Genomic DNA, 14,425 nt, shown 5'->3' on the forward strand with positions numbered 1-14,425 from the left:
GGTCTAGTTTGACCCTAGGGACCCTTAGGATTTAAGGGGACTTAATCTCTCAACTTAGAACAGCCACAGGGCGCGTTTACACAGTGGTGAAGGGAGGGGACGGGGCCTGAGGTGACGTGTGCAAACACGCACTATGGCACGTTTTAAATTGGGGATATAATTTCCCTTCAATACTGAGGGCCCCTGGGGGCTAACTAGCCCACCAAGTGCTTCCAGTAAGCGCCACTGAGCTGCATTGCAGAGAGGTGGTCCAGGCTGTGCCACTTTTTACACCTCTCAGCAACGCAGCTCTGTGGCACTTACTGGAGGTACCTAGTGGGCTAGTTGGACCCTAGGGACCCTCAGGATTCAAATGAACTTAATCTCCCAACTAAAAACGGACACAGGGCGTGTTTACACAGTGGTGAAGGGAGGGGACGGGGCCTGAGTTAACGTGTGCAAAAACGCCCTGTGGCCTGTTTTAAGAGGTAGTTTTAATCCCCCTGCCCTAGTATATACTAGGGGCTTACAGAGGAGGTCATGCTAATCACAGGGGGACCCCAAAGCATAATGTTCCCTAGTGTATGTAGGTGTTTTCACTGTATTCTAAGTGTCTTTTAACATAGCACTGGCTCTAGGACTGGTTAGTCAGACTCAGTTACCACCAGTATCCGTCTGAAAAAGTTGAGGGTACAGGATGATTTTGCAACAAGGATTCTTTCTGCTCTTCTTTTTGTTCTTTCTGCACGTTATCCTTCTTCCTGCACTTTTCTTCATCTTTGAGGACTTCTGTTGCTTCTTTCTACACTTCTTTTTTTCTTTCTGTGCATTTTTTCTTCTTTCTTCACATGTCCTATCTCTGTAGGCATAGTTAGAAATTAGCATTTAAAAAACCTTTGAAATTCACAGAAAAAACCATAGGTTTCAGGCACGTTATAGTTAGGAATTAGCATTTAAAAAACCTCAGAAATTCACTGAAAAAAACATAGGTTTCAGGGGTGTTATAGTTAGCTGGACTTTTCACTTGTACAAAACCATTGAAATTCCCCCGTTATAGTTAGTTCAGCTAACTATAACTCGCGCGCCCGCAATGCACTGCTGATGACGTCACATATTACATCACTCATGACATGGTCAGTGACATCACTGATGACATCACTGATGACATCTCAAATGACATCATTGATGACATCACTGATGACATCATCCTTGTGATAGAGTGGCAGACCTCCTCTCACCCTAATATAATCTTTGATACACACATTCAAAAATAGAGACTAAAGTTTTCAAAACAATGGACATACCAATACCAGTTACAACAACCTCTTCAGTAATTCTAAGATCCACATACACATCCACTCATTCACCAACAGTCCTATACAGTCACTCATACATGTACTCACTCATCATATGTACTCATACACCTATACATCCTGTTACACAATGCCACTCATCCATAGAGTTACTCACACACATAGTCACTCATGCTAATAAAGAATCAAACATACATTTACTTGCATATACAGTTATACACACACCACCACACTTACTTCTACGGAAACTTACACACACTTAGTCTTTTAAACAATCACTTATAGAAACACATACTTATTCATACAGGAACTCTTTCAATCTCTCACTCTCACATATACTCACTTATATACACCAAAAGTCACATATACTAGTTTAAAACATATGTAGTTACTCATAAAGACACTATTGAGACAGTCATTCACTCACTAACACACCCATACACACACTCATCCACCCATATAGTCCTGCACACATGCTGTCTTCAACACATACAAACAGTGAGTCACTCATTCATGCACCTATGCACTACGTAATACCCCCCACCGAACCATGCAGACACTCAGACTGATACTCAAAAAAACAACTAATAACCTATATAGACACCCATGTAGCTACTCACCAACCCATGCAGCCACTTATACACAAAGTGAGAGACTGATACAGATATTTACATATTTAAACATTACTCACTAAGCCATGTATTCACTATGATACACTTAATCAGTCAGTTACACAATCAATTTTTCAAAAACAAATCATCCATTTAGACACTTATATACCCATTTATTCTTCCATCGACCTTGAGATATACATATATAAAACATATTTAATTTTCAGAAAAACAGACATTCACTGGATGATGTCATCAGTGATGTCATCAGTGATGTCATTTGAGATGTCATTAGTGATGTCATGAGTGATGTCACTGACCATGTCATGAGTGATGTAATATGTGACGTCATCAGCAGTGCATTGCGGGCCCGCGAGTTATAGTTAGCTGAACTAACTATAACGGGGGAATTTCAATGGTTTTGTACAAGTGAAAAGTCCAGCTAACTATAACACCCCTGAAACCTATGGTTTTTTCAGTGAATATATATATATATATATATATATATATATATATATATATATATATATATATATATATATTACCTACTGGCGGTCGCCAGTAGGTAGTTATAGTTAGGACCACGTTTCCATAGGAAATCCGCAACATTCTATTTTGAATAACTTTGGCGCCGGTCAACGAATCCTCGCGAATTTTTCAAAATAGGTGGGGCGCTACGCTCCGCTCCTACCCTGAAAGTCTCGGGGGGATTCGTCAAGCGGGGGCTGAGATAAAAGGGGGGTCCCAAAACACGTTTTTCCCATGCATTTTTCCATAGGACCTTTAGACACAGCTACAGCCCGAACGGCTGAACAGAATTACTTGAAATTTGGCAGAGAGGTAGTCCTCAGGTTAAGGAAGTGCCTTTTGTAGGTTTGGTGTAAATCTGTTCAGTAGATTCTGAGAAAATAGCCTTTAAATCAATATATATATCTGAGCCAGCGTACGGTGCGCTTACGGTGCGCTTACCGTACGCGTACGGTGGCGTGCGCGAGCACGATTTTGATTGGCTGTTAGATCTTAGTAAACATTCGAATCGGTCGAAACCAGGAAGCGGCGGCCGCCATTTTCTCTCTCGCTCTCTGAGTTGGGCAGCAAAAACGATGCCAAAAAATGTCTAAAGAGGCAGTTTCTTGAGATCCTAACCACCCAGCATTGATATAGGGGTCCCCAAACAACCCCCAAGCCCAAATAAAAAAATATTTTTTTTTTCGGAAAATCGCCGATTACGCTTACCGAAGCGCACCGTGCGCACACGGAACGAACTGCGTTAACTGGGCGCGCACGCCACGAATGGCGTAAAGTAACTTAGCATTTAAAAATCCGTACAAATTCACTGAAAAAACCATAGGTTTCACATACGTTATAGTTAGGAATTAGCATTTAAAAAACCTTGCAAATTCACTGAAAAAACCATAGGTTTCACACATGTTATAGTTAGCTGTACATTTCACTCGTAAAAAACCAATGAAATTCCCCCGTTATAGTTAGTGCAGGCAACTATAACTCACGCGACCGCAATCTTCTGCTGATGACATATGTGTCTTTATGAAAAAAAAATATTTGTAATATATGTATAGCTAAAATTTAATGGAAGAAGACATGGGCAAATAAGTGTCTAAATACAGTATTAGCATCAGCAGAGGATTGCGGTCGCGTGAGTTATAGTTGCCTGCACTAACTATAACGGGGGAATTTCATTGGTTTTTTACGAGTGAAATGTACAGCTAACTATAACATGTGTGAAACCTATGGTTTTTTCAGTGAATATATATATATATATATATATATATATATATATATATATATATATATATATATATTCCACGTACTCCGTCAGTTATCCTGCTCCCAGCACAGCGGGTGCACCAGCCGCGAGGGCGGAACTCGCGAATCACTTTCAGCCACAGTTTTCAAAAATTGCTGCGCACTCTGGTCAATTGCAATTAAAGTAATTTATTTCAATTCGTTGCAAAACACGATCTGTAAACGCTCTGCTGACAAACGCGTTTCAGCCTCCTGGCCTTCGTCAATGTCAATAGTGTTCAATTACCATAATCTATTTAAGCATTTCATTGGTTGCCATGATCATAGAAAAATGGAAATAAAGAGCGGACTGCATATATACAGATATTCAGTGAGGGAAGTGTCGGCCATCTTAACATTATGTAATACCACTCAATTCATAGAGACAAATAACTTATGTAAATCAGGAATATATACATGTGTTTCAATTCACAGTTGAGTAAACAGAGTTCTGTCTCACCGACTTTTAAATTCATGAAAACACCACGTCTGCTAATCATAAACGTTTTGCAAAAAATAATAATGAAACGCGCCCTGAATGGGCTGTCTTTCATATAAATCAAGCATGTATACCTGAGTTAATACACAACTAGGTAATAAAATTCTGTATCTACAGCTTTTAAATTCATGCAAGCACAACGTATGTTAGTCATAAACGTGTTGCAAAGAAATAACGCCCTGAATGGGCTATCGTTCATTCTGCTAGTCTGAGTGGTTAATAGCCATACTTCCCCATGATCAAAAAAGTTTCAAGGGACAGCGGTAGGGTATAAGTTGCTCTATCCAATAAAGGACCAGAGTTCCTCCTCCTGGTTCAGTCCCCCCGGGGTTCTGGTGCGTAGCTCCACTATGAGTTTCGCCTCAAGTTGTCTCAGTGACCTGACTCTGTCCCCTCCTCTTTCTCCCGCTGGGACCTATATATATATATAATAATCTTTTCACCACCTCAGAATTCCGGGACACAGAAGCGGCGGTGCAAAGCAGGGTCCGAGGCCATCCTGACATCTATAAAGTTTCACCATGCAAACAACGTTTACACGTTTGCACTCCTTCCCAAATAAACAGCGATAATGGAAAGAATCGAAAAGTAAATTTATTCCAGGTGCATAAAGCCAAAATAGTACACCCAACGCGTTTCGGCGAAAAAAACACCTTGCTCACGAGTAACTTTACACTTAGTGAAAAAAAACCATATATACACACATACATGAATAGTACGTCTAAACGTAATGCGACTAGACATCAAAGATGGACAAGTGTTTGAAAAAAGCGTCAGCCATCTTGGAATGGTTTAGGCGGGTGAATAACAGATTGCAAACCATTGGTGCCTAAAATAATAGCATTCAATGTAAAACCTTACACAATTGTAAGTTTGAATTTCGATCATTCGGATTAACAGAGTCCAATACATTCTCAATTACAATGGGCAATCCTGCTGGCAAAATATATATAGTTAATTCACATATACTAACTCAAATTCACAAATATAATGGAGTCACGAAAAATATCATCTCGTAATTATTCGGATTAACCTATGGTCCGAAACATTTCAGATTACTTATTTCCAATCTCATTCTAAATTACTGCATATTGATAGACTCCAACTGTTTAACACGTATATATTCAAAATATAGACATCCTAAAACCTATAGTAGGTAATTTGAAAATTAGCGTTTCATCTATCAATGTCTAAGCTTGCCGGTGCCCAAAAGGAAAATACCAATTTTGAATTTTCGAAATACACAATTCCATATTCTACCCCAGTGGGTAAACAACTATTACAATGTTCGCAAAATCTTAGTTCATTTGGAGAAAAAACATAAAAATTACAAAGTGAACAAATTTCAATTAAGCCCAAGTGGGCACTGAAATCACTGTTTCTTTTTTTCGTTTTTCTTGTTATCTACTCATAATATTACGCATTTCAGATCGATCTTCTCCTCAAACCAACACCACCTAAACACAAAAGGGATAATGAAATGTAAACCACAATGTCAGCCCATACAGGAGTCTCACGTCATAAGTACAAGTTAAAATTTTCTTATAAAAACAAGATAACACCAGAATTAGTATCGGAGCTAAGATTAGAGCCAATTGATCATTGCATAAGATATCAATGTTAGATCAAAAAACTTTGAGATAAAGAGTATTGATAATTAATACTAATAATAATCTTCAAATCAAAGACTTAAAGGATAAATCTAAAGAACATGAATTTTCAGATATGTGAAATAGCAGGTATTCATAGGAGAAATTATCGGAAATTAAGGCATTACAGTTATTCTCCTAAATGCCAAGACAATTCTTCCTCAGAATTTAATCCCACTGGGATTTTAGTGTTCAATTCCAGGATATACCTGGATTCAAGTTGGCGTAATTTATGAATTCTGGCACAACCCCTATTAAGGGGCAAAACTCTATCAATAACAAAGAAGCGTAACAGATTCCGATTGCTTTTGTGGAATTCTTCAAAATGTCTTGCAACGGGAGATAGCTTATCTTTATTCTGGATAGCTCTCATGTGTTCCAAAATGCGTTTTTTGCGGCAAACATGGTACTGCCTACGTATTTTTTAGGGCACAGACATATCAGAACATAAACACAATAATCAGAATGGCATGTAAGATGTTTATCAATAAGCCTGTCTGAATCAGAAACTGGATAATGCACAATTTTAACATTGGAGCTAGTCTTACAAGCCTTGCAAGAAATACAGGTAAAAAAGCCTTGAATGCCCATGTTAGGGCTCTTCATGCAAGACACCTCATTGCTACAAAGTTTATCTTTTAGAGAATTAGCCTTTCTATAGGTGATATTTGCAAAGTCGCCCACTACATCATCTAAAGTAGATTCTGTCTTGAGGACTTTCCAATGTCTATTAAGGCATTTCCTTACTTCATAAGAGCTAGAGGTAAAGGTGGTAATAAATCTGATAATCTGATCATCTTTCTCCACTGTTCTCTCCTTAGGTCCTAACAGCTCAATTTGTTTAAAGTGTGCTGCTTTGGAGTGTGCCTCACTAATCACATTAGGTTTGTATCCTCTCTCCAAAAACCTTTTGGTCATACAGTCACTTTCTCGATTAAAATCTACTTCAGTACTGCAATTTCTCCGAGCCCGGAGAAATTCCCCATAAGGTATGCTGCGGATCAAGGTTTTAGGATGACTGCTTTCTGCATGTAGCAGAGTATTCCCAGCAGTTGTCTTGCGGTAGAGTCTGGAAGATAATTTGTTCTCCACTACTTCTATTTCCAGGTCCAGAAACTGAATCCTTTGCTTACTTACAGTTCCTTCAAACTTCAGATTTTTCTCATTCATATTCAAACAGAAATAAAATTATTGGCCTGTTCAGCAGACCCGTCCCAGATAATAAAAAGGTCATCAATATACTGCAGCCAAAGTTTCACATGGCTGCGGTATTGATCTTGTGTTCTGGACACCTGTTGCTCCCAATGACCCATAAAAAGGTTAGCATAACTAGGAGCAAAACAGGTGCCCATAGCTGTGCCTTGTTTCTGTCTGTTGAAAGTCTCATTGAAAATAAAAAAATTATTCTCAACACAGAATTTAATCATCTGTAGAACCATTTCTTTATGTTGGAAAAACGAAATAGAACGGGAACTGAGAAACTGTCTGCAGGCTTCAATACCATCCGCATGTTTGATAGATGTGTACAAGCTACAGACATCCAAAGTAATTAATAAAAAACCTTCCTGCCAAGCAACATGTTTGATTTTGTTCAGAAAATCTTTGCTGTCTTTTAAATATGACGGCAGAGTCTCCACATAAGGCCGCAAGAAAAAATCAATATATTTTGACGTGTTCTCAAGTAAGGAACCCATTGAAGAAACAATGGGTTTTCCAGGAGGTGTAATGGGATTTTTGTGCAATTTAGGTAATAGATAAAGAATAGCAACCTTGGGATTACGATTCAAAAGAAAGGAATATTCATTCCATTCTAAGATGCCCTGCGAATGCCATTCTTTCAGCATACCATGAAAGATAGCATTTGACTCATCAATAGTGGCTTTGGAAACTTGCTCATAACAGTCCTGATCGTCTAACTGACGTAGCCCTTCCTGTATGTAATCATGCACATTCAATATAACCACATTACCTCCTTTATCCGACTGGCGGATAACAATATTACGATCTAATTGTAAAGATTTAACTGCTAGTCTTTGTTGTTTGGTCAGATTGTCATGAAACCATTTCTTTTTTTTGCCAGATTTTTAAAATCATTAATTACTAATGTTTCAAAAATATCAATGCCACAAGGAGGTAAAGTAGGGTTAAAAACAGACTTGGGTTTGAAATTATTGGGACAACTCAGATCAACCTTATAACCCAATGTTTGTGCATTTATAGGTACTGACTCCACATTGTCCCATTCTAGTTCTTTTAGGGCAATAAGAGTATTAACTTCATTAATAGTTTCCATAGCCGGAAGAAATGTTGAAGTTGTCCTGGGGAGTACAGTATTTTTAACCTTCAACTCATGCCACTTGTGCAGACGTAACTTATGTGTGAAATGGAATAAGTCAATCCTTTCTTGGGGATATGAAAAGATAGTGGTGGGACAGAATGAAAGACCATATTGTAAAACCTCATGTTCAACATTACTAAGGGAATGTAGGGAAAGATTTACCACATTCCTGCAGTCATTCATTTTCCTCACATCTTTTGTCCCCTTGTTTCCACTCCCACTGGGGTTGTTGTTGCCTTTCCACCATCCGCCCCTCCTGATTTGTTTGCAGATGGCAATGTTTCTCTTGAAGTTTTTCCTCTTCCTCTGCCTCGTCCTGTGAAGCCTCGTCCTCTTACTCGGCCCCTGTCTATTTGCCAGTTCTGTTGACTTGATGTCAAATTCATCAAACGGAACTCCTCCCAAAAATTTGCCGGCTTTGTCGAGGTATTAACCATTTGTGGGGTCTCATCCTCCGAGACACCACCTTCACTTACATCACTCTCAGCCCCACCAGTCGATTGTGCTGTATCTATATTCCCTTGTAGTCCTTTACGATTCACATTATCATATTTACGGCTAAATGTGAACACTCTGCCTGACTGATAATCAATTTTGTCACGCAAGATTTCCTTTCTTTCTTAGCAATGATTTTTTCCTCCTGTTTGTCTATCCTCTTTTGTATCTCATCCATCTTGGTAGTAAAGTTCTCAATCATATCCTCTTTTTGAATCTCTTCTTTAAGCTCTGCAATGCTCTTAAGCAATATAACTCTCTCTTTCCAAGCAAATTTAATCAAGATTGATAACATACGATTTGAGCAATCCATGAGGTTGTCGGCCCATTCTTCAGCTAGCTCAGGATCTGGATCCTCATATGAAGGAGCAATCAGGATCCGAAGTCCCCGTGGGACTCTCTTTTCTTCTTGATACTTCTCTAGCGTGATTGCCTCCCACCATTTGGAGATTTCTTTCTTTCTTTATTTTTCCAATTTTTGATATTTTTGATACAAGGATGTTAGTGCTGTCGCTTTTTCATTGGTTTGTAATTGTTCAGCCGTCTTGACAAACATGGTTTTGGCTCTGAGTCTCCTTCGTAATTCTGTGTCCTGATCCATAATACTCACTTTTTGGCTTAAAATAATGCTGAATAAATGGCCAAACTTATTACTCCACTGCCATTTATTGTGTAGATACCACACTTTGAAAGACTTTTATCCATATATGACGACCAGCCGGTAGTCATTTGCTGTTAGAGGGAAGCCCCGTAAATCTCAATGACAAATTATGGCAGAGATGCAACGGGGAACGCTGTGATACAGATCTTTAAATAGGAGGCGATGTCCAAACAGAATACCTAGGAGCGAGCTGATTTAGATACAATAGGCTTGAGAGATATCAGCGAATAAATCGATAACAAATGAATGAAGCGCTGTGCCATGCAGGATTTACTCACTGGAGACGTCGTCTAGTTCCTGGTACGTCGGACCATCGTCGGTATCTCATAAATCCCACCGACTCGATCCGCGTAGGTCTTAGCACTTGCCTCCCACAGTCAATCTCCACAATAGCCGAACAGCCCGTTCACAGATACCTCCTGTTAGAGTATCACGGTCAACCGGATTCAATATTCAACAATCTTTTCACCACCTCAGAATTCCGGGACACAGAAGCGGCGGTGCAAAGCAGGGTCTGAGGCCATCCTGACATCTATAAAGTTTCACCATGCACGTTTGCACTCCTTCCCAAATAAACAGCGATAATGGATAGAATCGAAAAGTAAATTTATTCCAGGTGCATAAAGCCAAAATAGTACACCCACTGCGTTTCGGCGAAAAAAACGCCTTGCTCACGGGTAACTTTACACTTAGTGAAAAAAAAACATACTGTGTATAAGGAATTTACATCTAAGGTAACTAGGATGTAATCCTTCCTCCACTCAAATTTCTCGATTTTACTTAAGAAATCTTTGGTGTCTCTTACATAAGAGGGTAGAGTTAGAACAAAATTTCTCAAATAGTGGTCTACATACCGTGAGATGTTTTCTAAAACACAGCCTCTTGAGGAGATGATCGGTCTCCCTGGTGGATTCTCCCTATTTTTAAAACGTAGGAACATCAGATTTCTGGGACATACTGCAATGTGATTTCTAATTCTGCCTAACTCGAATGGAATAATAGGATCTCTTCCCTCTCCGTCTTCCAGATGAATTCTTCCTTTTATAATTATTTGATTTTCACTTATGGGTGTTGTACAGGAAGTTTGAATGAATAGGGTAAGCACAACATGCCACTTACGCAGTTCCGATGAAGACACTGGACGTTAATAGAATAGTTTTGAGTACCATCAATATAAGTAATAATCTTTATAAAAATCTTTTTCAAAAGGACTTCCATATAGAGCATTTGCGAACATGTTTGAAGCCACTTTCAAATTGTGATATCACTAGAAATTAATTCAACTAAGGCTTTCTGCCACTATTAGGCGAGATTCTTTTGCTTGTAGTTTTTGTAATTACTTGACCGAATTAAGTTCCATGTTAAAAAGAATTGAGGATTATTAATTACAATAAGATTTCTTTTCACTATTTATTCGTAAACATGACGGTGGTCACTTTAGAATTGTGATACTGTTCATAACGTGATACAAACGAGATATCAATTGACTATTGCCACTATTAGACGTAATACTCTTGTTTGTGTATTCTCATGCTTGCGTAAAGTTATATTCAAAAGTAGTCTCCCAAGCGGTATGAAGGACTATTCCTTAAAGCGTTACATCAACACTCGAGGTGCCATATCATGAGCGCTATTTTTCCGAATCTAAACTATACTGTGCAGCTAAAATGATTTCAAGCTATTGTTTTACCATTTAAGATTTGTGTAATTCTTACATGCAACATGTGCAACAGATTTACATCGGGTGCGAATTTAGCGCAAGTAGACGGAAGAGTACCCAAACCACAATTGAGGTATATTCTACCATTAAGGGGAACCAGTAGAAACACCAATAAAGAGGTAACCTCATAAATGTATGTCATTTTACTGCACTTGTTATGACTGATAACACATTTTCAAAATGGCGCTTAGTTGAATCTAACTTTGATGACACTATGTTTTTTCAAGAGTCCTTTGTTTATGTTATTGACAGTATGTATTGTGGCAAACTTGGTTGACACGCTGTGTGAACAAGCCCGTTTGCGGGTGAAACGCGTCATAGCTGGTTTATGATGTGAATAAACCTACCTTTGTTGATGTGACCACTCGTTTCCCTGGTATGGATTTTTTGCTCCACGAGCGCGTTTGGAACTCCGTTTGTGATTTTATATATATATATATATATATATTCACAGAAAAAAACATAGGTTTCAGGGTTGTTATAGTTAGCTGGACATTTCACTCGTACAAAACCATAGAAATTCCTCCGTTATCGTTAGTTCTGCTAACTATAACTCGCACGCCCGCAATGCACTGCTGATGATGTCACATATTACATCATTCATGACATGGTCAGTGACATCACTGATGACATCACTGATGACATCACTGATGACATCATCCAGTGAATGTGGTTTAGTTTGAAATTTAAATATGTATTATATATATACCAATCTGTATTGAAGATTGAGTGGATATAAAACTGTCTGGATGGAGGATTTAGTAGCTGTCTCACTGTCTGTTTAAGTGAGTAACTAAAAGTGTCTCACTTAATACATGGATTAGTAACTAAACTATGTGAATGTGTGCATCACTGTCTCTGTTGTTGTATAACATGCTGCATCAGTTGGTCACTAACGACATGAGTGTGTATATTAGTTATTGATTAGTGGGGTGAGTATTTGTATGGGACACTGAGTTTGTGTGTGGTTGGATGGGGTGTGTGTAACTCTATGCATAGATGTGTGAATGGTTGATTGACTAGGTGTATAGAATTAAGAGTGCATGAGGAAACAGTTGTTTGGTGACTGAGTGTATTTATTTGTGGGTTGGTGAGCGAATATATGTTTTAGTTGTACATCTTCAACAAAGTAAAAAAATAAAAGGCATTGTATGTGAGAGTTGGTGTATATAAATAAGTATATATAAGAGTCAGTGATTGTGAGAATAACTATATGAATGATTGTATAATTGTAATAGTGATTTTTTAACATATTAACTATGAGTTACTATGTGTTTGAATAAATGAGGTGTTGTGTGTATAATTGTGTAAGTGAGTAAATGTAAGTGTGATTAATTTTTGTCATGAGCGAGTAGGATGACTGCATAACCGACTAAGATGACTGCTGATGTGTCAATGTCTATATATGTGTATAAGTGCATTTGATAGTGTTCTATTAATTAGTGACTGCATGTATAAGGGATTCTGTTCTTGAATGAGTAGTTGTGTATGTAGACTTAGGAATCAGTGAGTGGGTACGTAGTAACTGGTATTGGTGTGTCAATGGTTTCAAATTTGGTACTCTGTATTTTACAGTGAGTGATGAAAGGTTATACTAGTGTATGATGAGGTGTATCTGATTGTCACGTGGATGATGTCATCAGTGATGTCATTTGAGATGTCATCAGTGATGTCATCAGTGGTCACTGACCATGTCATGAATGATGTAATATGTGACATCATCAGCAGTGCATTGCGGGCGCGCGAGTTATAGTTAGCAGAACTAACTATAACAGAGGAATTTCTATGTTTTTGTACGAGTGAAATGTCCAGCGAACTATAACATCCTTGAAACCTATGGTTTTTTCTAAGAATTTCTAAGGTTTTTAAATGCTAATTTCTAACTATACCATCTCTGAAACCTATGGTTTTTTCAGTGAATTTCAAAGCTTTTTTAAATGCTAATTTCTAACTATAACGTCTCTGAAACCTATGGTTTTTTCAGTGAACTTCAAAGGTTTTTTAAATACTAATTTTTAAGTGAAATAGTAGTTATACCTATTTTTTTGTACTGATTTTCTACAGTTTTTTAACTGTTTATTTATAAATATTTTATTCATTAAATAACATTATATATTTTTCATAAAATTGCACACAAAAAATGTAAATTAAAACTGAAATATTGTTTAATTTTTTGGTTTATTTTTTTATTTTAATATATTTATATTATTTTCTTTTTTATTTTTATTTTCCCAATTTGTTTTCGGAGTCGCGCACCCAAAGCGTACACATCACAGTGGGTGCGCGGATTCTAGCCGCCATTTTAGAAATGTCGTGAAGGATCCGCGTATGGTGTGTGACGGCTGCGTATTTTTCAGTTACATCATATTCATCTAATATTACATGATGTGCGCGATTGATATGCGACCAGTCCACAAGAGAAGAAAGTAAATGCGAGAAAGGTGACATGCAAAATTTGTGACCGAGTCCTGTCAAGAGGCAGTGAAAAAAAATACTCTTGTGGCACTGCTTCTATGTGCAAGCATCTCCAGACCACAAATCCTCTCAATCTTGCTCGGGAGGAAATGAGGCCAGCTGCTTTGAACCCCTCACCTGCTGTGGCAAGTACATCTGGTCATCCTCAGGAACACCTGCAATGGACATTAGGCCAGAATTCGCCTTTCTCGAGCATCATTGCGTGAAGTGTAAGAAACTTATATAAGACGGGATAGACTGGCTATATTGGAGACGGAAGGGCAGGTGCTGTGACCTGAAACCTCCGGACCAGCAGAAATTGTATGTGCGCGGGGGGCTCCCCGATCCTAACATGTATATGTAACCCCCTGTACTGCTTTACTAATTGCTCTGAGTTATTTTTTTATGCCCCTAATATATTGCCTGTTATTTTCAACGCCCAAATGTATATTTCTCCTACTGAGGTCACTGTGTAAGTGTCATTACTGCTGCTGAGTTGTGATTTTTATTTTCAATAAAAATTGTTTTAAGAAAAAAAAAAAAGAAACTTATATGCTTCGGTGAGCAGTCGGTGGATGCAGTTTGTGCTGCGTAACGCAACCATCGTTGTTAATTTTCTTGTTTTTGGAATGATAATTCCAAATGTTTTCTGTTTTATACGTTCTTTTTTTTGTTCATTTTTAAAAAAAACAAAAAAAATACAAAATTGTTCACAAAAAAATAATACAAAAGAAAAAAGAAGAAAAAAAAAGTTCTTATCAGAACTACCTTATCTCGTTAAAGAAAGAACTATAATTGCAAGGTAATGTGTGAAAGTTTGGTTGAATATATGTATATAGCATGATTGACTGAAAGAATTCATTAGTAGTGTATGGTGAATTTATAGGTGAAGATTTATGA

Source organism: Triturus cristatus, chromosome 8 (assembly GCF_964204655.1).
Source record: "Triturus cristatus chromosome 8, aTriCri1.1, whole genome shotgun sequence".
NCBI classification, from domain to species: domain Eukaryota; kingdom Metazoa; phylum Chordata; class Amphibia; order Caudata; family Salamandridae; genus Triturus; species Triturus cristatus.